Genomic DNA, 23,678 nt, shown 5'->3' on the forward strand with positions numbered 1-23,678 from the left:
GTAGCTTTTCCCCCTTTATTTTAGCAATTTGCTTCTCCAGATTGATCACTAACATCTATTGGTAATTGAAAATTCAGCGAAGAACAAAAAATAGATAACTAAAATGAGAATAAGAATTTCAGCTATTAACATAGAGTGAAAAATCTCCTTAGTACGCTTTATATGTTGAAACACTATGAATCAATTAAAGTGTGAGTGGATTTTCAGTATTTCAAGGGCTTTAATAATTAATCAGAGAAGGCGATGGCACCCCACTCCAGTACTCTTGCCTGGAAAATCCCATGGATGGAGGAGCCTAGTAGGCTGCAGTCCATGGGGTCTCGAAGAGTCGGACAGGACTGAGTGACTTCACTTTCACTTTTCACTTTCATGCATTGGAGGAGGAAATGGCAACCCACTCCAGTGTTCTTGCCTGGAGAATCCCAGGGACGGGGTAGCCTGGTGGGTTGCCATCTATGGTGTCGCACAGAGTCGGACACGACTGAAGCGACTTAGCAGCAGCAGCAATAATTAATAATGTGGGGAAACAGTAATTTGTGTGTATTTTATGTAATATTAATAATTAGTAAAAATTCAATTAGTTAATATAAAATTAATACAATGAGAGCATTCTTTAGCTAACATTTTCATTAGACTATGATGAGGAATAACAAGGATGTGTGATTGCATCTTAATTCTTTACTTCTAGAATATTTTAAAAACAAATTAAAAAACTAGTTTTACTTTTGGCTTTGAGTATTTAAAGTTGTAGTTTAAAATTCTTCCTATTTGGTATCAAGACAATTTAAAACAGAATGTATACTTTAAAATGGCCATTTTAAACTTTCACAAGGTAGAAAAACTCCAAAATGATGTACTAAAGTCTATAAAGAAAAGGCAAAATGTGAATTGCAGATTCCCTGCCAACTCTCCCTAAAAGGAAAACTGGAAAGATAAGTAAATCAAGTCAGAAAGTAAAAGTATCTAGGTTCCACCGAGATTTGAACTCGGATCGCTGGATTCAGAGTCCAGAGTGCTAACCATTACACCATGGAACCCCACAGCTAGCAAGGCTGATAGCACTCCTTCCTGATACCATATAGTTTCAGTTCTGCCATAACACGTCCTCTGAAAAGCCGAAATTTGTATCCTCATCCTTGTTTTCGTATCTGCCTCCATAGCACACACACCTTTTCTTGCGCGCACCAGAGCTCCTAGTGCAAAACTCAAGAGCAAATCGGTTTCTCGAGATAGAAGTGGTAGGTCCGTGCTTTCTCGCGCTCCTCTCTGCCTTTTCTGCAGCTCGCGGGGCGGCTCTCCGCGCGACCACAGTCACCCGGGCTGCCCAGATGCAGTGACCGGCGCTCCGATACCGTGCTTGCAGAGCCGCGCTCCCTGCTGCCCTTGTCGGAGGAAAGGCGGGGCTCGCTGCATCCCGAGTGTTTGTCCCGAGTTCTCGACTTCGAACGTAAGGGACGTTCTTGGAAGTTGAATTTCGTGATACATAAATTGTGAATGACTTTATTTGACGTGATGTGTCAACCAGTCCTAGCGCTGTGGCAGGGGCGGACTGGGGGGCGGAGAGAGTGGGATGCCAAGAGATGACTTCTGTTTCTCGGAACGCTTCCACCTCGTGGAGACCAAGGGTAAAGCACTTTGAATGTTTTCAAAACAGAGTTTTGTAACTTGGTTCTCACTGAGAAAGCTGTTGTTGTTCAGTCGTTCAGTTGTTCAGTCAGTTGTCCGACTGTTTAGCAAACCCCACGGACTGCAGCACACCAGGCTTCCCTGTCCTTCACTAAACCCCTGTCCCGAAGTTCGCTCAAACTCGTGTCCATTGAGTCGGTGATGCCATCGAACCACCTCACCCTTTGTCGCCCCCTTCTCTTGCCCTCAATCTTTCCCAGCCTCAGGGTTTTTTCCAATGAGTTAGCTCTTTGCATCATGTGGCCAAAGTATTGGAGTTTCAGCTTCAGCATCAGTCCTTCCAATGAATCGTTAGGGTTGATTTCCTTCAAGATTTACTGGTTTGATCTCTTTGAGGTCCAAGGGACTCTCAAAGAGTCTTCTCCAGCACCACAGTTCCAAAGCTGTGACCTACCTCTTTCATGGACAGTGAAGTTTTCCTGATGTCAAGTAGGAGACGTGACAGGACTGTTTATTGCCTTAGAGGAAGGCAACAGCAAGAGATGGAAGAATCCAGACTGTCAACCCAAAGGGTTGAGGAGAAACGTCTTTACTAAAAGTAAATAATTGTAGCTATGCGGATTTGAACCTTCCCAACAAAAGCCCCGGAGAAGTATGGGCATTCAGCCAAGACAGTTTGAGTTGCATAAAGATGTCTGAAATACGGAAGAAATACTTCCAAGTTGAAGAGGCCGCCCTGTAACTGCCCCCTCTGCCTCATGTAACATCTCCTGGCAGTAGCAGTTGTCTCTCCTCCATAACTCCAGATCCTGCCAGACATGCTTGCTGCCAGAAGGTGATTCCACCCTCTGGGTTCTGATTTCCCATTAGAGACACCCAGATTTAAGTTCTCATGAGGTCTGTTTTCTGGTTATCCCTTCCCACCACCAACTATAATGCATTTCTGAAAAGATATTTACTAACTTCACAAATGATTTAGTTTAGTCAGGTAGAGATTTCCAGAGTGGAAATCACTTTATTTTACAACTTGGTGAGCATGACTCCTTTGTCTTCTAGATATTGCTGTGGTGATGAAGTTAAATGCCATTCTTAAATAATGTAGACACTTGGGTAGATTCTTGGTCTTTTTTGTTCACTGTGTTGAGCAATAGGTGGAACTTTTAGTTCTGGTGAATTTTGGGGGGCATTTATAAGTAATTGTCACCCTTTATTTTCTTTGTTGTCTTGTCCTGGAACACTTTCAATCAGACATAGTTAGACTTCCTAGAATGAGCTTTTAATTTAGCTACCATTTTCCTATTTTCCATCTTTATTTTCTCTTCCTCTTTATGAGAAAATTTTCTAACTTTATCTTCCAACTCTTCCATCAAACTTTTTCCTATCACCACAGTTTTTAAAAATTTCAAGAGTTCTTGTTCTCTTGATGCTCTTTCAAAAATAACAGCATCTTATTATTGTCCCATAGGTGCAAAATGTTCTCTTATTTCTCTGAGAAAATTAATAATAGTTTTTTTTCCCCTTCTGTTATTTACTAGTTTCTAGTTCCATCAGACTCTTTCTTCTATTTATTTGCTTTGATACATATCTTTCCTCAGGATTCTGGTGGCCCCTTAGCAGTCCAATCCTATTTAAGAGGTAGCCTGCAAAACCTAATTGGTATTATGAACCTGATACACCAGTAGATGGACCCATTTTAGAGTGATTTTATACGACAGACCATTGCAGTCAGGATGCCTGATATGTCCTCTGTGGTTTGGTCTTTCCATGACAGTTTTCTCAGAGAGTAATTTCCTTTAATCTTTTTTTCCCCCCCAATTCCTATTAGCTTTTCCAAGGATCTGAAATATCCTTTACAGATGTTAATAACTTTATAATTGGTAGCTTTCCACCTTGCAGACAGTAAGGTTTCAGCTTTATTCACTCTACTAACTCAGTTACTATTTATTGAACTCTTTTCTGCCTCCCCAAATGTTGCTGATAATTGTAATGTTCACCTCAATCCATGTTCCATCCTCCATAGTTGTCTATGGGAGTTGTCTATGGGAATAAGTTACGCAGCCAGCATCTATACCTGCATCTCGATTTGCATAACAATCTGCATAACAGTTTGCATCTCAGGGTGGCTGAGTGATTAGTCACAATAAACAGATTATGAATGCAAAAGTAACATGTACCCCTAGACTTTAAAGAAATGTGGACTTTCTCCAGCCTTACGAGATAGCAGATCCTTAAGATAGAAGAAGCCTGGGTCCCTGAATCGCCACAAGGGCAAAAATGAGCTCCCTTGTCTTTGCTGACTCAAAAGTCTACAATGGACTCTTACATGAGTAAGAACTAAATCTCAGCTGCATCAAGATACTGAAATTTGGGGAGAAACTATGTTTCTTACCATCTGTCATTTGCTTTCACACTCTTTTCATCATTGTGGGATTACTTCTTTTTAAATTATTTTTATTGTTAACTTATTAGCATCATAAGAAAACAAAGATAAAGCCCTGGGTTTCACCACTGTAACAAACATAATCCCTTTGAAAATGACCACTTGAGCTAAATGTTTGATTACAGAGTAATATGAAAGCCTTGTATCTAGAAATTGTATTTCTCTTGTTCCAGCAATAAAATCACTATTTCTGCTTCTTCATTTTTAAAACTTGAGTAATGATGTCTGCTTCACATTAGAAAAACAAAGAAAAAAAACAACCCACAATCACACAACCAAGAAACCACACTAGCAACACTTCAGTGTATTTTCTCCCACAATTATGTAAAATATTACATTATTGAGGTCTTATAGCATATACATTTTTTATCCTACTCTTTTCATTTAACATTATATCTTGTACTTTTTCCCTGAGCCATTCACAACTTTTTACAAAATGTTGTCTTTAATGGTTTGGTAATATTCTTCCAGGCATAACCCGAGTTATATAATCATCCCTCTCTCCATTCTTGGAAATGTTTATTTTATTGTTATAACTAAAAGTATCATATATGTCTTTGCACATAAATGATTTCCTTTAGTTCAGATTACCTCCCTAGAAGAGTTTTCTCCAAAATTAGTTTACTATATGAAAGGGAGTAACTACTGGATGGATCAGAAAGTTCATTGGAGTTTTACAGAAAAGCCTGAATGAACAGTTTGGCCAACCCCATATTTGAAGGAGGCTCTCTGGTGGAATTTGGAAGTGTTTTAAAGTGGCAAGAAGGATCTTGTTTCAAGCATAAACAGACAGGAGCAATGCTTTATAGGGCTGTCTTAACAAATTACCATTAAAGTGGGTGGCTTAAGACAGCAGTAATTTATATTTTCCCAGTTCCAGAGGCCAGAAATCTAAATTAACGGTGTGTGTAAAGTGGTTCTAGAAGGTCTGAAGGAGAATCTGTTTCATGGCTCTCTCCTAGCTTCTGGTGGTTGCTGAAAATCCCTGTAGTTCCTTGGTTTGCAACTGCATTATTTCAATCTCTGCCTCCCTCTCACGTGGTCTTTGTATTTGTGTGTCTATTTTTTATGTGTGTTTCAAATCTTCCTCTCCTTATAAGGACTGTATCATTGGATTTAGGGCCTTAATCCAGTATGACCTCATTTTAACTTGATATTCTTGGCAAAGACTATACTCAAAGTCATATTCACAGGTACCACTGTTTAGGATTTCAACATTTCTTATTGGGTGACACAGTTCAGCCCACCACAGGAAAAACTGTCTCTCTCTCTTTTTTTTTTTAAAGGCTTAAAATGTATTTTAATAAGTTCATGTTGCATTATTCATTTCTCAGAAAAACTTCAAAGGTATTAGGGACAAATCAAACATGATACACCAATAAAAAATGCACAGCATAACTACCTAAGATAGGCAAAGCTAAGAGCTACCGTCTGACACTCAGCATACAGCAACCCTGTTCTCAAGATTGTACTAGGCCTATCAAGAAAGCTGTGAATGGCAACATCACAGACACAAAAGGGCCATTTCTGGGTTGTCCTTACCCAAGAAAAAGATGGAGGCAAGTTTAACACAAGATTTTTTAAAGATACACTAAATGAAAATCTCTAAGAGAAAATGTGTTCCTTGGGACATGAAAGGGTAATATATGGGACATAACAGAACCGTATGTATGTTGTCTGTGACCTCTGTGGACATGTGCCTGAATTCCCACCTGGGAATGATGGGAACAGTGGGGCCAAGGTCATTGGGGGATGTTTGGGTTTTGTGGTATATGTGGCAGGATCTCTGGGGTGAGACAGTGCACTAAGTCGTGTCCGACTCTTGCGACCCCATGGACTGTAGCCTGCCAGGCTCCTCTGTCTATGGGATTCTCCAGCCAAAAATACTGGAGTGGGTTGCCATTTCCTTCTCCAAAAACTGTCTCTTTGCCTGCCCTAAATGACAAGATATGGGAGAGCTTTAGTTATGAGAGTTTGAGGGCCTCAGCCATGAAAGGCATTCTCCCTTTGTATCTGAAAGTCTGTCTAAATCTACTTGATCGTGCTTTTGGCAAAGTACTTCAACTCTCAGAAGTCAATTGTATAGTCCTAAATTCCACATTAAAAAAAAAAAAGGAAAAAGAATCCAGTTCTACGGGGTTTCATTAAGTCTCTAAATCCACAATCCTATTATTACAGTTAGTCTGGCATTACACACATGGTCATGTGGGTTATTTTATTTTATTTGGTTTGTTTTTCTATACCGTGAATGTCCTCAAGCTGTTATATAAGCAGTTTCTCCCTAAGGCTCCTGGGCTATGGGCTTTCCTCTCAGGGAAGAAGAAAAGGAGTGAGGAGTTGAAGATTTTCCCAGCATGAGGGTTGAAGATCTTCCCAGCATCTTTTTCTTCAGCTCCTGGACCTTCCCCATTCTCTCACCCCGCACTCTGGCTCAAATCAGGTTTCAAATACTTCTAAGACAGGGAAAGGTCAACGCAGTAGAAGGTTATCGGAGATACTTCTGTTTTAGAGCTTAACGCTGAAAGCAAACGCGACTGACTGCAGGCTTTCCGATTTCCCCAAATTTCTTCCAACCCGTTTCCAGTCCCATTGGCACTTGCAGGTGTGAGACTACTAGGGTCACCCTCAGTTCTAGGGCATAGAAAATTCGAATCCCTTGTCTCAGAATGATTCTTTGACTTCCATCTTCCTCCACTGAATTTCTACTTGCCATGGATGACTTATTTCATCCGAACGTGAGAAGTCTCGAATGGGCTTAGGAAATTCTTTGTTGCCACGCCAGTTATACACCAAAACAACTTTCACTATGCTTGGTGCCTAGTGATTAAATGGCATATCACTCGCTGTACCTTCAAACTCGTTAACAATAAAACATTTCGAGCAGGTAGTCGTGGCCGAGTGGTTAAGGCGATGGACTTGAAATCCATTGGGGTTTCCCCGCGCAGGTTCGAATCCTGCCGACTACGGTTTTATCCGCAGAAGGAAGGTTACCGAAGACTCACGTCAAGGACACAATCAACTGAAACCGCTCTACAGTCACTCAAGTCAGGTCCAACAACCTGCCAACTCCAAGGAGTATAGTGTCTGAAACATTGACATCAATCTGAAATGCAGCACTAAATCTACTACTGTGTGAAGATAATATTAATCCTGATTTGAGGAAGGTGACTTACTTTTCCTTATTTACTGGCCATGTCAACTTGGGGCCTCAGCATCAAACTTAGATTCCATCCTTTTCTAGGGTGGAGGTGCTTTCACAGCTGCTATCTGTTCTAGGGAACTCAAGATTTATAAAAATTGTATATTCTCTAACAGCTACAATTTTTGAACCCTTACTACAGGCACTGAATTGGCATTACATGGATTATCTCACTTAATTATCAGTTTAACCCAATCAGGTAGATAATATTAGCACCATTTTAAAAATGAAGAAACAGGATTGACTTGCACAATAACGCACTGTAAAATGGTATCTGAACCATCAGCATCCTTTTAAAAATTTTTGGGGTATAGTTGATTTACAATGTTGTGTTAGTTTCTGCTGTACAGCAAAAGTGATTCAGTTATATATATATATATATATATATACACACACACACACACACACACACACACACACACATATATATATACATTTATCCATTCGTTTTAAGATTCTTTTCCCATATAGGTCATTACAGAGTATGGAGTAGTTTCCTGTGCTACACAGTAGTGTATATATGTCAATCTCTATTTCCCAATTTATCCACCCCCACCCCAGCAATCTGGTAACCACAGTTCAGCGCAGTTCAGTTCAGTTCAGTCGCTCAGTCGTGTCTAACTCTTTGCAACCCCATGAATCGCAGCACGCCAGGCCTCCCTGTCCATCACCATCTCCCAGAGTTCACTCAGACTCACGTCCATCGAGTCAGTGATGCCATCCAGCCATCTCATCCTCTGTCGTCCCCTTCTCCTCCTGCCCCCAAATCCTCCCAGCATCAGAGTCTTTTCCAATGAGTCAACTCTTCGCATGAGGTGGCCAAAGTACTGGAGTTTCAGCTTTAGCATTATTCCTTCCAAAGAAATCCCAGGGCTGATCTCCTTCAGAATGGACTGGTTGGATCTCCTTGCAGTCCAAGGGACTCTCAAGAGTCTTCTCCAACATCACAGTTTAAAAGCATCAATTCTTCGGCACTCAGCTTTCTTCACAGTCCAACTCTCACATCCATACATGACCACAGGAAAAACCATAACCTTGACTAAACGGACCTTTGTTGGCAAAGTAATTGTTCCTTACATTTGTGACTCTATTTCTGTTTTTTAAATTAGTTCATTTCTACCTTTTTTAGGTCCCACATATAAGCAATATCATATATTTAATCTTACTTCACTCAGTATTGTAATCTCCATATCCATCCATGTTGCTGCAAATGGCATTGCTTATTTCTTTTTCATGACTGAGTATTCCATTGTATATATATACCACGTCTTCTTCATCCAATCCTTTGTTGATGCACATTTATGTTGCTTCCATGCCTTAGTTATTGTAAACAGTGCTGTGATGAACACTGAGGTGCATGTATCCTTTTGGATTATAGTTTTCTCTGGATATATGCCCAGGAATGGGATTGCTGGATCATATTGTAGTTTACTTTTAGTTTTTTAAGGACCCTCAAAATACTGTTCTCCATAGTGGTTGTACCAAGTTACATTCTAGTTACATTGTAGACTTTTTGATGATGGTCATTCTCACTGGTGTGAGGTGATACCTCATTGTACTTTTGATTTGCATTTTTCTGATAATTAGGATGTTGAGTATCTTTTCATGTGCTTTTTGGCCATACGTATGTCTTCTTTGAAGAAATGTCTATTTAGATCTGCTCATTTTTTGATTGTTTTTTTTTTTGGTCAACTTTATTAAATGTGGTTGTAAACATTTATTTGGTTTTACAGTCAGTTCAGGAAAAAATATGAATTCAGAAACTCAGTACTTGGATTCCCATGCAGAACAAAGTGGGGAAATAAGGTCCAGGTAGGAGTAGAGAATACATGGAAAAGTAAAAAGGAGAAAAGGGTAAGGGAGGAGGAAGTCTAGGAGATGGAAGGGATGGAGCAGGAGAGAAGCCAGCAGGGTGTCAAATACAGGAATGTCCTCATCCCTTTTGGATACTCTTACTCTGAGCTTCCTCTGTCGTTGAAGCCCCTTAATCCCTTCTCTCTTGTTCTGACAAGCATCTGTGTACCATCTCCACTCTTCAAAATCAGGCCCAGATATCAACGCATTACTAAAGTCCATCTCTTCTACAAAGGCACTTGGATTGTTTCCAGTTTTGGCTATTATAAATGTTGCTGCTATGAATATTGTTATATATGTTTTTCAGTCAATACAAATAAGGATTTTTGATGGGTGGAAACACTTAAGGATGGAATTGCAGAGTCACAGTAATTGTGTATGTTCAAGCTTTAGTATGTAATGCCAAAACACTTTTGTAAGTGATTGAACCAATTTATATTCCCAAGTATGAAAGAGTCCAGTTGCTTCACATCCTAAACAAGGCTTGGTATTATCTGCCTTTGATATTATTGTAACCCTTCAGGTAGGTAAGTATTTGTGATGGTTAATGTGTCAACCTGTTGGGTCACAGTGTCCAGATATGTGGTCAACCATTAATCTGTGTTTCTGTGATGTTTCTTTGAGTATGTTTTGAAAGAGATTGATATTTAAATTAGTGGACTCAATAAACCAGATTACCCTCCATAATATGAATGGGCCTCATCCAACTGCAAAAATACACTGAAATACTGGCTTCCCTTCTAAGAGGAAATTGTGCTAATAGTCAGCCTTCAGACTTGGACCAGTAGCATCAGCTCTTCCTGGGTCATGGACTTGCTGCCCACTCTGCAGATTTTGGACTTGCCAGTCTCCATTATCACAGGAGGCAATTCCTCAGAATAAATCTCCTTCACACATCCTATTCATTTGTTTCTCTGGTAAACTCTAACAAATCATGTCTGTGATCACTTTTGTCATGTTCCTCCACACAATTTATATGCATCCAGGGGCACTAGTTTGGAGTTGCCTAGTCAGCCAGTTCAGCTGAAGCACACACGAGCCCTCAGCTGTGCCATGTCCCTATCAGCATTTCAGAGCTTGATGTCTAGCAGGATGGAGGACTTGAACATGGGCTTTTAGATTTTCTTGACTCTTTGCCCCCGTACTTCTTTCTGGATGTAAACGGAAGGTAGGTGCCAGACAACCAGAATCATATTAATTCTTAATGAACATTCAAAGTCCTATGTCACTTATTCCCCTCTGGGCCTTAAAGTAGCTTTGGCTTTGATACTTAACTGAGCTGAAATGTTTCTCTTATTACAGCAGCCAGGACTAGAAAAGACGGAAGCGGGGTAGGGTGCGGTTGTTGCGAAAAACCGGCAGGAGGGTCCCTAGGTAGTTCAGTTCTCAGTCCCAGAACCCAGTAGGGGCCATCGCTGAACACACAGAATTCTGAAGAAGCCGCAGCAGCGGCCGCAGAATCTGCGTTCCCCTGCTCAAGATCGTTAACCAAAGTGAGTTCCGGGGCTTTTATATGAAAGAAAGAGGGAGTGTAATATTTCATTCTAAACAGTGACAACACGATTGTTTTAAATTCTAAAATAGGTGACGAGACACAAAAATCTACAGATAGCCTCCCCGTCGGGGAATCGAACCCCGGTCTCCCGCGTGACAGGCGGGGATACTCACCACTATACTAACGAGGAAGAGCCGTGCTGATGCTCCTTAAAGACATCTAATAAATGTAAACATTGACGTTCTCTCAACTGACAAATTTCGTGCTTTACTTTGTTGATTACCTTTGACAAAATTAAATCTAAATTCCCTCGGGTTTGTCCGCGACCAACCGAGTGTGGCTCCCGGCCAACTCTCAGCTCTCTCGCTCCACCCACCTCCGCCCCAGAGCTGAAACTACAGCCCCCAGCAAGACAGCCTGCTCCTCCGACAGTGATGGCGTTGTTTTCCTGGACGGTTTCTTCCCTACTGCATTTGAAAGCAACGAATCCAGGCGACCAAACAGTTGAACTTGTGCTTCCACTGGCCAAAGACTGTGACCAAGGAAACAGGGCTGGTTTCCTCAGGGGAAGAAAAACCGAAGAACTGTCTTGAAAACACAGGATTCGAGCAGGTTTGGAAGCGAGGGAAACTCAAGGTGTTCCGGAGAACTGTGCAGATGCTCCGCTGGCGGGAAAATAATTAGGTCTACTTATTAAGGTATTTTTAAGTTTAATAACGAAAAAGTAATCGAGTAATAATAACTCCCTTTCCCCATAGTCGCGGAGTTTTGGCCTGGACAAAGAACAGAACAAGTTTATTTTAAATTCCTTGGTAAGGCTGTGGTTTACGTTTCAATTTTCTCTTTCGGTGGAGAAATTTCCACCTTATTTCACTCCAAAAGGCTGGCTGTCGTAGTCGGCAGGATTCGAACCTGCGCAGGGAGACCCCAATGGATTTCTAGTCCATCGCCTTAACCACTCGGCCACGACTACGAAACTTCGTATTGTTATTTTTTTTTTCAAATTATAGACAAGAAAGAATAGAAACCATGTCGACTATCGCCCTACGTATAAGAAAGTAGGTTTTGAGAACTGGGGAAGATTTAAAACAAACTGGAACCCACAAGCATGAACTGGAGCCCCGAGCAATGGACTGAAATCTGTGTCAGCTCTAGTTGCCCCTGACCTTGGTGGCGCAGGTATCCTGCAGAAGCCAGAGCCCTTTATTTGGAGCTAAGCACACACATTTGGTCCAGACAAAGAGGAGCCTGAAGGAGGATCCAGGGGAAGGTGGGGCGGTTGCAGACCCAACTGCTGCCACGTGACAAGATAAGTCCGCAGATGAATTAATATGAGTTACAGAATGGCTTCTCCTTGACTTTTCTCCCTCCAATATTCTACCAGAATATCTTTTGGGTTCCATCTAACCAGAAACACAGAAAAAGGAATTCTGGGGAATGTAGTTCAACCTGGTCAATTTGTTATAGAGATAAAGTTTTGATATTTACTTATATGTAATAACCAATAGCTTACCATTTTAATTACTGTTGATTTATAAGTAACTGTATGTCTTGATATATGTATTGTGTAAGTTCTCCAGTTTTGCTATCTTCAATATTGTCTTATTTTTTAAGTTGCTCTACATTTTCAAATGTTTTTGAACCTCTGAGTTAACTTCCATATAATACTTATTTGGAAGCTGATTGGGATTTCATTGAATCTATTGATCAATTTGGAAATAGTTGACTTAAAATGTCAACTCAGTCTTACAGAAAAATAAACATAGTATTTTTCTCCATTTAATTTCCACCAGTAATATCTTGTTGTTTTTAATATAGGTTTCTTGCAATCTTCTGTTAGATTTATTCCTAGACTTTTATATGTTTGTGCAAATGGAATATTTGATTTTAATTTCCACTTGTTATATACACATACATTTTATATATGGCCTATAATGAAAAGAAGAAACACAGACAATATTCAAGCTTAGCTGAAATTGGGCATCTATATATTACTTCAAATGTGAAGTAGTGATTGAAGAAATAATTTATTGAATAACTCTGTTGCACAGTGTTACTTTTTAACATTTTAACTACTAACATTTTTTTAAATTTAATTTTTAAAATTGAAGTATAGTTGCTGTATAATACTATATGTTACAGGTATACAATAGAGTGACTCCCAATTTTTAAAGGTTATACCCCATTTATAGTCATTATAAAATACTGACTATATTCTCCATGTTGTATGATATATCTTTGTAGCTTATTTATGCCTAAATGTGTATTAAACGACTTCTCTGGTGGCCCAGATGGTAAAGCCTGCAATGCGGGAGACTTGGTTTCGATCCCTGGGTCGGGAAGATCCCCTGGAGAAGGAAATGGCTGCCCACTCCAGTACTCTTGCCTGGAAAATTCCATGGACAGAGGAGCCTTGTAGGCTACAGTCCATGGGGTCGCAAAGAGTTGGACATGACTGAGCGACTTCACTCAGTACTCACTCTTGTATTAATCAATAATATTTAATTAATGATAATTAATTTTTAAATTAAAATGTTGATTAAATTTTCAGGTTTATTTTTATACCTAGATGGATGTTTTCTTAATTTTTACCTTTGATGGCAATGTCACAGAAAAGCTGATGTAATATCTGTTCAATGCACTTCTCATTTTCACCTGACACAAAATCATTAGACTCCAAAATGATTTTATTATATTCATACTCTCTAACCATGCATAATACTTCTGTGTAGTACTTCCATCTTATACCTATATCTTAAATATCAGTCATTATTTAAAATATTATTTATTTCCTTGCTTACTATAGAATTTTGCATACTATTCTTTCATTAGGTCTAATATTATATTTAATAATTTCCTCATCACCTATCTTACATCTAGTGTTAAAATTGTATTTGGGCTTTAATTTCAATGAGTGTACTTTTATTACTGTTCTATTTGTTTCTTTTCCTTTTTAAAAGATTTTATTTTGATATTATCAGAAGAAGTTGCAAGGATAGTACAAAGAATTTTCATAAATCATTTACCTAGATTCATCAAATGTTAATAATTTATCGAATGTACTTTTTCCTAATATAGACAGATTTACACATGTATAACTTTTTTCTTAACTATTACAAATGAATTTTAGACAAGACAGTCCTTTATCCTTAAAGACTTCATTATGCATTTTCTGAAAACTGGGACCTTCTCTTTCCTAATCATGGAATAATTATAAAATCAAAGTTGAAAGTCTTGTTTAGTCTAAAGACCTTGTTAATGCTTTGCCAACTGTGCAAACACTTTATTTCAAGAAAAATACACTGCATTCAGTTGACATGTCTCTTTAGTCCTTTAATCTGGATTGAGTTTCTCAATCTTACTTTGTTTTTCATTTCATTGATATTTAAAACAAATCAGGTTTTTTTTGCAGAAAGCTCAGTCTTGTCTGACTCTGTGACCCAGAATACTGGAGTGGATAGCCTTTCCCTTCCCCAGCAGATCTTCCCAACCCAGGAGTCGAACCCAAGTCTCCCGCATTGAGGGCAGATTCTTTTACCAGTTGAGCTACAATGCCCCCTCGATTTCATTTTGTCTGATGTTTCCTGAGAGTTAAAATTCAGATTGTGTATTTTTAGCAGGAATAACACATAAGTGAGGTTGTGTCCTCTGCACTTCATCATATGGAGATGCACATGATGTTAAATGTCCTAATACTCCAAATGCTAACTATGATCAAATGATTAAGGACATGTCTGTCAAGTTTTTCCCTTGTCAAGTTACTATTTTCCTTTTGTGTTACTCATCAAATGATTTCTTCTGCTCCCTTCTTTTTCATTACATTTGGCTGCCTTGAAAAGAAAAGAAACTTAACATTTGAGCGGAAGAACAAGAACAGTTTGTCAGAGTTACAAAATTCTGAAAGATGACTTAAGTAGCCCGTCTAGGAAAGGAGCCCAGGTGTTGCAGGTAATAGACAAGCGCACACACCACTGATGAAGAGTGCCTCTCGTTCCCACCTGTATCACAGACTCCTGAACTGAGTCATTTAGCAAGACAGTGTTGGTTTGCTCGCTGGTTTGATGATGCTTCCTAGAAACTTATGGAATATCTCAGGTTCGACTCCCCGAAAACGGAGCAGGAAGCCACGATTTCAAGACCTTTACTTTTAAAGTGAGGTGTCTTTTCTGTGTGAGTTCTTTCAAAAAGGGCATAATTCTGTGGACAAGAAAATCTGAGGTGGGAGGTTTTTTTAAGTTTTGTTTGTTGCCTGTGGAGGCTTTTTTTTTTTTTAAGTCATCTCAGGACAGGAGCTAACTGCATTTTGAGTGAGGGCCAAGCAGGACAAGTATTCAGGGAGTTAAAAAAAAAAAAAAAAAAAAAACCCACACACACTCTCGTAGTCGGCAGGACTCGAACCTGCGCGGGGAGACCCCAATGGATTTCTAGTCCATCGCCTTAACCACTCGGCCACGACTACATGTGCTGAACCGGGGTGGAGTGACAGGAATCACGTGGGAAGCTATATATATACATATATACACACACACACACACATACATGCACAGAGGTACAAACACTTGTCCTCGGTTGAGCTTATTGGAAATGCTGAGAAAGAGAGAAATGGAAAGGAGAATTAGGAAGGGAAGCTAATCTCTAGGAGACCCCCTGGAATCAAGGACACTGGCATGAGCCCTCACCGCGTATTAGCGTTATCAGCAAACTTCAGATAACACTCCCGGGTGCTGCCTGCTCTAGGCACCCAGCCAGGCTCTTCTGGACTTCTGCAATCGCCACCACTGGCATTAAATCTAGCCCATATCGAGGGGAAGTCAAGACCTAACAGTCTTCCAGTTCGGGATGTTCGGGCTTCCTGGAGTCCAAAGAAGCCCAATTCAATCCGAGGAGTTTGGAGCATAGGGCCTGTCTCTAGTTGTCTTATACCTGGCCCTGGGCTTACTTCAGTTCAGTTCAGTCGCTCAGTGGTGTCCGACTCTTTGCGACCCCATGGACTGTAGCACGCCAGGCTTCCTTGTCCATCACCAACTCCCTGAGCTTGCTCAAACTCATGTGCATCGAGTCGGTGATGCCATCCAACTATCTTATCCTCTGTCGTCCCCTTACTTAGGATTACATGGGGTCACAAAGAGGCGGACACGACTTAGCGACTGAACTGAACTGAAGGGCGGGAGAAATTATTGGCTTGATGTGTGTGAGCTAGATAATGGAGTGGTTCAGATAGCAGAAAGTAAACAACTCTGGTGGTTAATTTGGCCCTATGATTGATGGGTAACAAATAGAGAAACACAGAAAGCAATTTACATTTCTAGGCAAGTTGCCAAATGCTGCTGGTAGTGTTGGTCTGGGGACCACATTTTGAGAACTGCATGTTTTGGAGTATGCCATGCTTCTAAATGCAAATTGGCAAAACAAACGAGGCCCCTCACCTTGTATTCCTCTGAGGAAACCCCCAAAGTATCCATGACAATGCTTGTTGGCACAAAAGAACCAAACTAGAAGGAGTCTTATTTCCACCTTAGACAACTCTGAGAAAAAGCTTAGATCACACCTAGCTGCAAGGGAGCTAGGAACATGTAGTTTTAACCTTCTAGCCTTTGTAGTGCAGGAAAGTTCACCTGGAAGACATGGAAATAGATGATTACTGGCAATCTATTATACCCTGTACAGACATTGAAATTGAAAACTCTGTCAAAAATGGAGGCCCTTCGCAGAGAATTAAAAGTAATGTGCCAGTACTGCACTGAGAGGAAGCTGGTTGACACTGTCCTTGAAGTGGACTCCACAGTTAGTGACCAGCTTATCTGCCATCATCTCAAGAGATATTACCCAGATCCCACCATCTGATTTATTACCTATTGTCTTTTTTCTTACCGATTTTAAGGAGTTCTGTATATATTCTAGACATAAATCTTTCTCAGATATACTTCTAAACATCTCCCACTCTGTGCCTTTTCTCACTGTTAATGATGTCTTTGGATATGCTAAAGTTCTTAAGTTTAAACAAGTCAAAATTATCTTTTATGGTTATTGCTTTTTGTGGCACTTAAACAGGAAATCTTTGGCAACCCAAATTTCATGAAGTAGTCTCCCGTTTTCCTCTGTAAATTTTATTATTTTTACCTTGCACATTTAAGTCTTTAAGCCATCTTGAATTAGTTTAGGGGCTAGTTTACAGAAAGCAACGTCCACATTGTTTTCCTTTGTATATCCAGTTGACCCAGTACCACCTTTTGAAAAACCTATCATGTTCTCCTTTGAATTGCAGTGACACTTTTTTAAATGTACATGGTCTTGTATCAGCATATCTATTTTGTTCCTTTTATCTTTATACCAATAGCACATTTTATTAATCAGTATAGCTTCAGAATAAAACTTGTTGTGTGGTAGTAAAAGGTCCTCTGGATTTGTTCTTTCTTTGCAAGATTTCCTTGACTATTCTAGGTCCTTTCTATGTGTACATATATTTTAGAAACAGTTTTTCAATTCTATCAGAAGTCCTCTGAGCATTTTATTTCAAATGCATTGAATTTGAGATTTTCAATCAATGAATATATCTTTTATTTAGATATTATTAAAATTCTCTGCACAATGATTTGGAACTTTTAATATAGTCTTGCACATTTTTATTACATTTATTATGATTATTATTAGGATACTGATAGTTTTCTTGCTATTATGTGATAAAAATTGTGCATTGTTGCTGGCATACATGAAAATATAGAGTTGAATATGGGATTTTGTATCTAGTAATTTTGCTATTTTTACTTATTAATTCTACTAATTTGTAGATCTTAGGAGATTTTCCAAGCACTTATTCATATCATCTGCCATAGATGACCGTCCTATTTGAATAGAACTGATGAAAGATATTCATTTTCAATCTAAATATCTTTTCTTTGTCTTGTTCCCTGGCCTAAGAATGCCCAATGCAATGTTGCATAACAGTGGCAATAGTGGTTATGCTTGTCCTGGCCCTTTAGTGGAAGAAAGTGTCAAATATTTACCAGAGGGACTTGTCTGGTGGTCCAGTGGCTAACACTCAGTTCCCAAAGCAGGGGGCCCAGGGTCATGGAACTACACACTGCAACTAAAGATCCTGCATGCAGTAACAAAGATCGAAGATCCTGCATGCAGAAACTAAGACCTGGAAAGCCAAATAAATAAATAAATACTGGGGAAAAAAAGATACAGTTTAAAAAAAAATTTTACCACAATTAGGATGTTAGATGTAGGATTTTGTATATATGCATTATGAGATTAAGAAATCTCCTTTCTATTCCTAAACTGCTCAAAAATTTAATGATTGGCATTGAATTTTTTCAAATTTTTTGCATCTACTAATATGATTTTTTTCTCTTACATTTTGTAATACATTTAAAGTGATCGATTTTTTATATATTAAGATTTCATATTATGAAAACAAGCATTACCTTTTTACTTTGATTCCTATCTCTATATATTACTAGATATGATTGCTATTATTTTGTTTAGTGGTTTTGCATCTAGAAGGTTTTTCACAAAGTTTGACATGTAACTCCTTCTCTAGTAACATCTTTGTCAGATTTTAATATGAAGATTATGCTGGCCTCATAAAAAGAGTTGGGAATTAAGCTAATAATTTAAAATGAGGCTGTTAAAATGGACACTAATTTAACCTCAGTATCCTGATAAGAGGAAATTTGGGTACACAGAAATACCACAGATAAGCATGCACAGAGGAAAGACCTGGTGAGGACACAGAGAGAAGGTGACTATCTGCAAGCCAAGGGAAGAGGCCTCAGGAGAAGCCAATCTGTTGACATCTTGATCTTGGACTTCCAGCCTCCAGAACTGTGAGAAAATGAATTTCTGTTGTTTAAGCCACTCAATCTGTGGTATTTTGTCATGGCAGCCATAGTAAACTAATATAAAATGTAATTATGATTTTAATTTATTTAACAAACTTCAGACTATCTAAACTTTTCATTTCCTTTTGTGTTTGCTTTGGTAAGTTGTGTTTATATAGAAGCCTTTATCTTCTATTGATAAATTTTCCCCCCAAACTATTCATTTTATCCTCTGACTCTAATCCTGATATTAGTAAGATCTTTAATGTCATCTTCTGTTTATTCTTATTAACTTTTTCTTTTTTTAAAACATCAGTCTTGATTTGGAGTAGCAATTTTACTAACTAAAAAGTGAATTTTTCCTTTGTTGATTTTGTCTATTTTTCCTTTTTTTTTTTTTTTCAGTGATTACAACTTTTATTCTCATTAGTTCTTTCCTTCTAACTTTTAAAGTTTAATAAACTCTAAAACCTAGCTAGGTTCTCAAGAGGAAATCTTAGACCATTAAATTTCTATTTTTCTTCAAAAAGAAGATAACATTAAAGATCTTGATGTCTTAGTTAAAAATCTTTTTTTTTTTTTTGGTTAGTCTCATTGGGTTTATCTATTTTATCAGTCTTTTCGAAGAACCAACCTTTTGCTTTGCTGATTTTTTCTGATTATATCTGCTTTTCATTGATTTCTGTACTTATTTTAATAGTTCCTTCTACCTTTTGCATTTAAATCCCCAGTTTTTTATAGCTTCTTGAGTTAGATCACTGATTTTCAACCTTTCCCTTGTTCTAATACATGGAATTAAAGATGAAAATTTCTCTATAAAAATAGCTTTAGCTACATCAGACAAATTATGATGTATCATATTTTTATCTTCATTCAGCTCCAATTATTTTAAAACCTCTGTTGTGTTTTCTTCTTTGTTCAATGGGCTATATAGACCTATATTGCTTTCTTTCTAAACATTCAGAGTTTTCTGGTAGTCTTTCTGGAATATACAAAGACTGAGCCATTGTTATGGTTGGTCTATGTTAGGTTCTCTGTTCTCTGAAGACACAGACCTTACTCTTTGTTTGGTCCTTACAGCTGGGTTTGTCCCTTACTGCTTAAAAGATATGCTTCTGAAGTCTCAAATGACAGAGTTTATTAACTGTGAGAGGTATGAACTTTAACCTCTGTTTCTCAAAAACTAAGCAGCTGATGAATCTCTACAGATTTTTAGCCTTCCAGCTTCTCTTTCCTACAGAGTTTTGGAACTTTTCTTGTGCGTTGGAAATTTAAGAATTAGTCAATACTGTAAAGAGAATTTATACATAGAAGTTTGAGTTCCTTCTCTGTGGTTCCCTCATCATCTGAATTTTGACCTGCAGGTCCTATGGATTTTGGTAGCCAAACACTGATGAGTATCTCTTCAGTTCAGCGCAATTGCTTTTTCCACCTAAAGTCTATTCTATTGATAAAATGCTGCAAAACACAATGTGTCCCTCAAGAGCAAGCTCTTGTTCAACTCATCATGTGTTTCCCTTCTCTCAAGGATGTGGCCCTTCAAGCCATACCTGTGTTGACTCCTCATCAGTGCCTTTATAGATCTTATCTATGATCAATCTTTTTTCCTCTGTAAAAAATAAAGAATATTTTGTCTATGATGAAAAGAAGTAATAGACAAATGAGGGACAAATGAGATTCAATGAAAGGGGAAAGGAATGGATTTGACCACTCAACTGTGTAATAAAATTACTGAAGAAATAATCTAGTGTCTGAATGGATTTGACCACTCAACTGTGCAATAAAATTACTGAAGAAATAATCTAGTGTCTGACAGTACTGCACAATAATGTTAACTTTAAAATCTGACTACCAAAATTTGATGACAAAATGTTAAAAATTAATTTAAATTAAAATTTCAAAATTATTCTTATAGCTTTCTATTCATTCATTAAAAAAACAAAAGCTGCTTGGTTTTGAACATGGCTCACAGAAATACTGATTTTAGCACTCATCCATTCAGTTCAGTTCAGTTCAGTCGCTCAGTCGTGTCTGACTCCTTGTGACCCCATGAACCGCAGCATGCCAGGCCTCCCTGTCCATCACCAACTCCCAGAGTTTACCCAATTCGTGTCCATTGAGTCAGTGATGCCATCCAACCATCTCATCCTCTGAGATGGTTCTTCTCGTCGTCCTCTTCTCCTCCTGCCCTCAATCTTTCCCAGCATCAGGTCTTTTCAAATGAGTTAGCTCTTTGCATCAGGTGGCCAAAGTATTGGAGTTTCAGCTTCAACATCAGTCCTTCCAATGAACACCCAGGACTGATCTTCTTTAGGATGGACTGGTTGGATCTCCTTGCAGTCCAAGGGACTCTCAAGAGTCTTCTCCAACACCACAGTTCAAAAGCATCAATTCTTCTGCGCTCAGCTTTCTTTATACTCCAACTCTCACATCCATACATGACTACTGGAAAAACCATAGCCTTGACTGGATGGACCTTTGTTGACAAAGTAATGTCTCTGCTTTTTAATATGCTGTCTAGATTGGTCATAACTTTCCTCCCAAGGAGTAAGCGTCTTTTAATTTCATGGCTGCAGTCACCATCTGCAGTGATTTTGGAGCCCCCCAAAATAAAGTCTCTCACTGTTTCTGTTGTTTCCCCATCTATTTGCCATGAAGTGATGGGACCAGATGCCATGATCTTAGTTTTCTGAAAGTTGAGCTTTAAGTCAACTTTTTCACTCTCTTCTTTCACTTTCATCAAGAGGCTCTTTAGTTCCTCTTCACTTTCTGCCATTAGGGTGGTGTCATCTGCATATCTGAGGTTATTGATATTTCTCCCGGCAATCTTGATTCTAGCTTGTGCTTCCTCCAGCCCAGCATTTCTCATGATATACTCCACATATACGTTAAATAAGTAGGGTGACAATATACAGCCTTGATATACTCCTTTTCCTATTTGGAACCAGTCCGTTGTTCCATGTCCAGTTCTAACTGTTGCTTCCTGACCTGCATACAGGTTTCTCAAGAGGCAGGTCAGGTGGTCTGGTATTCAGCAATGGTCCAAATATGTATCATGTTTTGAGTGTACATTTAATTCTAACCTTTTTCAATATTATAAGGGAACATAGAACAATTGTATTTGGCCACACCTTCCCATCACACATGTTATTGCTGTTTTGAATTATAGCATCTTCTTATTTTCACATCGTAAAATGTAGTCATTATTAAACAATGTTGTTTTAGGTATGCTCTCTCTATTTAGCTTTTCTCATGTGTTATGGATGTCCTTGCTCACTACAGCAGTTTGCATCGCATTCCTTCATCAGTTCTAAACTCTCATTCATTAATTTACTTCTTATTTCTTTCATATCTATGGCTCAAATTGTGTATCTATGCTTTTAAATGTCAATGAAAATATTTTTCAGTTATGGTTTTATTAGTCTTTTTTTAACTTTTTATTTTAAAATAATTTAATTCTGAAATAATTTCAGATTGACAGAAAAGTTACAAGAATACAGACAATTCCTGGCTATTCCAGTCCCCAAATGTTAGCATTTGTATTACTGTATTTTTCCTTTTCTGTCTCTATCATATACAAGGGAGAAAAGTATACACACACATATATATTTTTAAAACATACATTCTTAACATTATATATGTCTTAAAGTACATATATACTCATAATATTGTATATTATACATTTACATAAAATAAAAATGTAGTCTTCACCTGTCACTAAATCGGCTGGATCACTTCGTAACTGTGGAAAGGCCATCCTCTTTTCATATTACTTAATATGAATAGTAATGTAATAGTAACTTAATACGAATAGAATAGTAATATTAATTACTTAATATTACTTAATAATTATTAATAGAAGAGAGACAGTGCCCAATGTGTAGGAGAATCGAACCTCGGTCTCCATCAGGACACGTAGAGATGCACAGTTCAGTTCAGTTCAGTCGCTCAGTCGTGTCCGACTCTTTGCGACCCCATGAATCGCAGCACGCCAGGCCTCCCTGTCCATCACCAACTCCCGGAGTTCACCCAGACTCACGTCCATCGAGTCAGTGATGCCATCCAGCCATCTCATCCTCTGTCGTCCCCTACTCCTCCTGCCCCCAACCCCTCCCAGCATCAGAGTCTTTTCCAATGAGTCAACTCTTCGCATGAGGTGGCCAAAGTACTGGAGTTTCAGCTTTAGCATCATTCCTTCCAAAGAAATCCCAGGGCTGATCTCCTTCAGAATACAGCATTAATGTGGAAAGACAGTATGCTACTCTAGAGGAATCTCCATACAATTGCTCACCGTTGTCTTTATTAATTCACTATGCAAGCTACGCTTCCTGCTATCGACTGTACATCGTGCGATTCAGTATCCGAGCCAAATATATCCATGTCTAGCCTTGAGGGCAATGGCACCCTACTCCAGTACTCTTGCCTGGAAAATCCCATGGATAGAGGAGCCTAGTAGGCTGCAGTCCATGGGGTCGCTAAGAGTCAGACACGACTGAGCGACTTCACTTTCATTTTTCACTTTCATGCATTGGAGAAGGAAATGGCAACCCACTCCAGTGTTCTTGCCTGGAGAATCCCAGGGACGGGGGAGCCTGGTGGGCTGCTGTCCATGGGGTCGCACAGAGTCGGACACGACTGAAGTGATTTAGCAGTAGCAGCCTTGAGTCCAGTTCCTCCCTCACTTCCCAGAACTGGCAGCACAGTGGGACGGCCAGCTATGGTGCTCAGTGAGAACTTTACGATAAAAGACAAAAAGGAAAAATAAAAGGTACTCTGTCTCTCGATAGCTGCCTTTTTGGTGCACTGATTCCTATCTACACGCATGGCCATGATCTGAATTTGGAGAATACTGGAAGTAGTTGCTAAAAGGGTATGTGTTGACTGCAGAAAGATTTCTAAGTTTTCAAGGCAGAGTCAAAGTAAAAGCATTGCCTTCAAAGGTGCGTACTACGTAGCTCGTTCTAATAAGCTTCGAAGTTTGAAGTACACACCGTAGTCGGCAGGATTCGAACCTGCGCGGGGAGACCCCAATGGATTTCTAGTCCATCGCCTTAACCACTCGGCCACGACTACACGGGCAGTACCCTTTCCGTTTAAATCCTTAAATAGAAATTTCACTGGCCGATGTCACGGGAAAGAACAAAAATGAGTCTGGTGCAAGAAAACGTACTCTTGCAAACTGAATAGAAACCTTCAGGTGAAATGCAAGTTTGGCATGGAGATCAAATTCTCTGGGCA

The 23,678-nt window shown here is 39.0% G+C and overlaps 6 non-coding genes across 6 annotated transcripts; 1 reads left to right on the forward strand and 5 right to left on the reverse strand.

Moving 5' to 3' along the window:
* Positions 1-965: 965 nt before the first annotated feature.
* TRNAQ-CUG (transfer RNA glutamine (anticodon CUG)) lies at positions 966-1,037 on the reverse strand. Its single transcript has one exon. It is a non-coding gene; the product is annotated as a tRNA-Gln (tRNA).
* Positions 1,038-6,950: 5,913 nt separating this feature from the next.
* On the forward strand, positions 6,951-7,032 carry TRNAS-UGA (transfer RNA serine (anticodon UGA)). Its single transcript has one exon. It is a non-coding gene; the product is annotated as a tRNA-Ser (tRNA).
* Positions 7,033-10,732: 3,700 nt separating this feature from the next.
* On the reverse strand, positions 10,733-10,804 carry TRNAD-GUC (transfer RNA aspartic acid (anticodon GUC)). The gene has a single exon. It is a non-coding gene; the product is annotated as a tRNA-Asp (tRNA).
* Positions 10,805-11,505: 701 nt separating this feature from the next.
* On the reverse strand, positions 11,506-11,587 carry TRNAS-AGA (transfer RNA serine (anticodon AGA)). The gene has a single exon. It is a non-coding gene; the product is annotated as a tRNA-Ser (tRNA).
* Positions 11,588-14,991: 3,404 nt separating this feature from the next.
* On the reverse strand, positions 14,992-15,073 carry TRNAS-AGA (transfer RNA serine (anticodon AGA)). Its single transcript has one exon. It is a non-coding gene; the product is annotated as a tRNA-Ser (tRNA).
* An 8,358-nt stretch (positions 15,074-23,431) lies between these two features.
* On the reverse strand, positions 23,432-23,513 carry TRNAS-AGA (transfer RNA serine (anticodon AGA)). Its single transcript has one exon. It is a non-coding gene; the product is annotated as a tRNA-Ser (tRNA).
* Between the last annotated feature and the right edge of the window lie 165 nt (positions 23,514-23,678).

This window comes from Bos indicus, chromosome 23, assembly GCF_029378745.1.
Source record: "Bos indicus isolate NIAB-ARS_2022 breed Sahiwal x Tharparkar chromosome 23, NIAB-ARS_B.indTharparkar_mat_pri_1.0, whole genome shotgun sequence".
NCBI lineage: Eukaryota > Metazoa > Chordata > Mammalia > Artiodactyla > Bovidae > Bos > Bos indicus.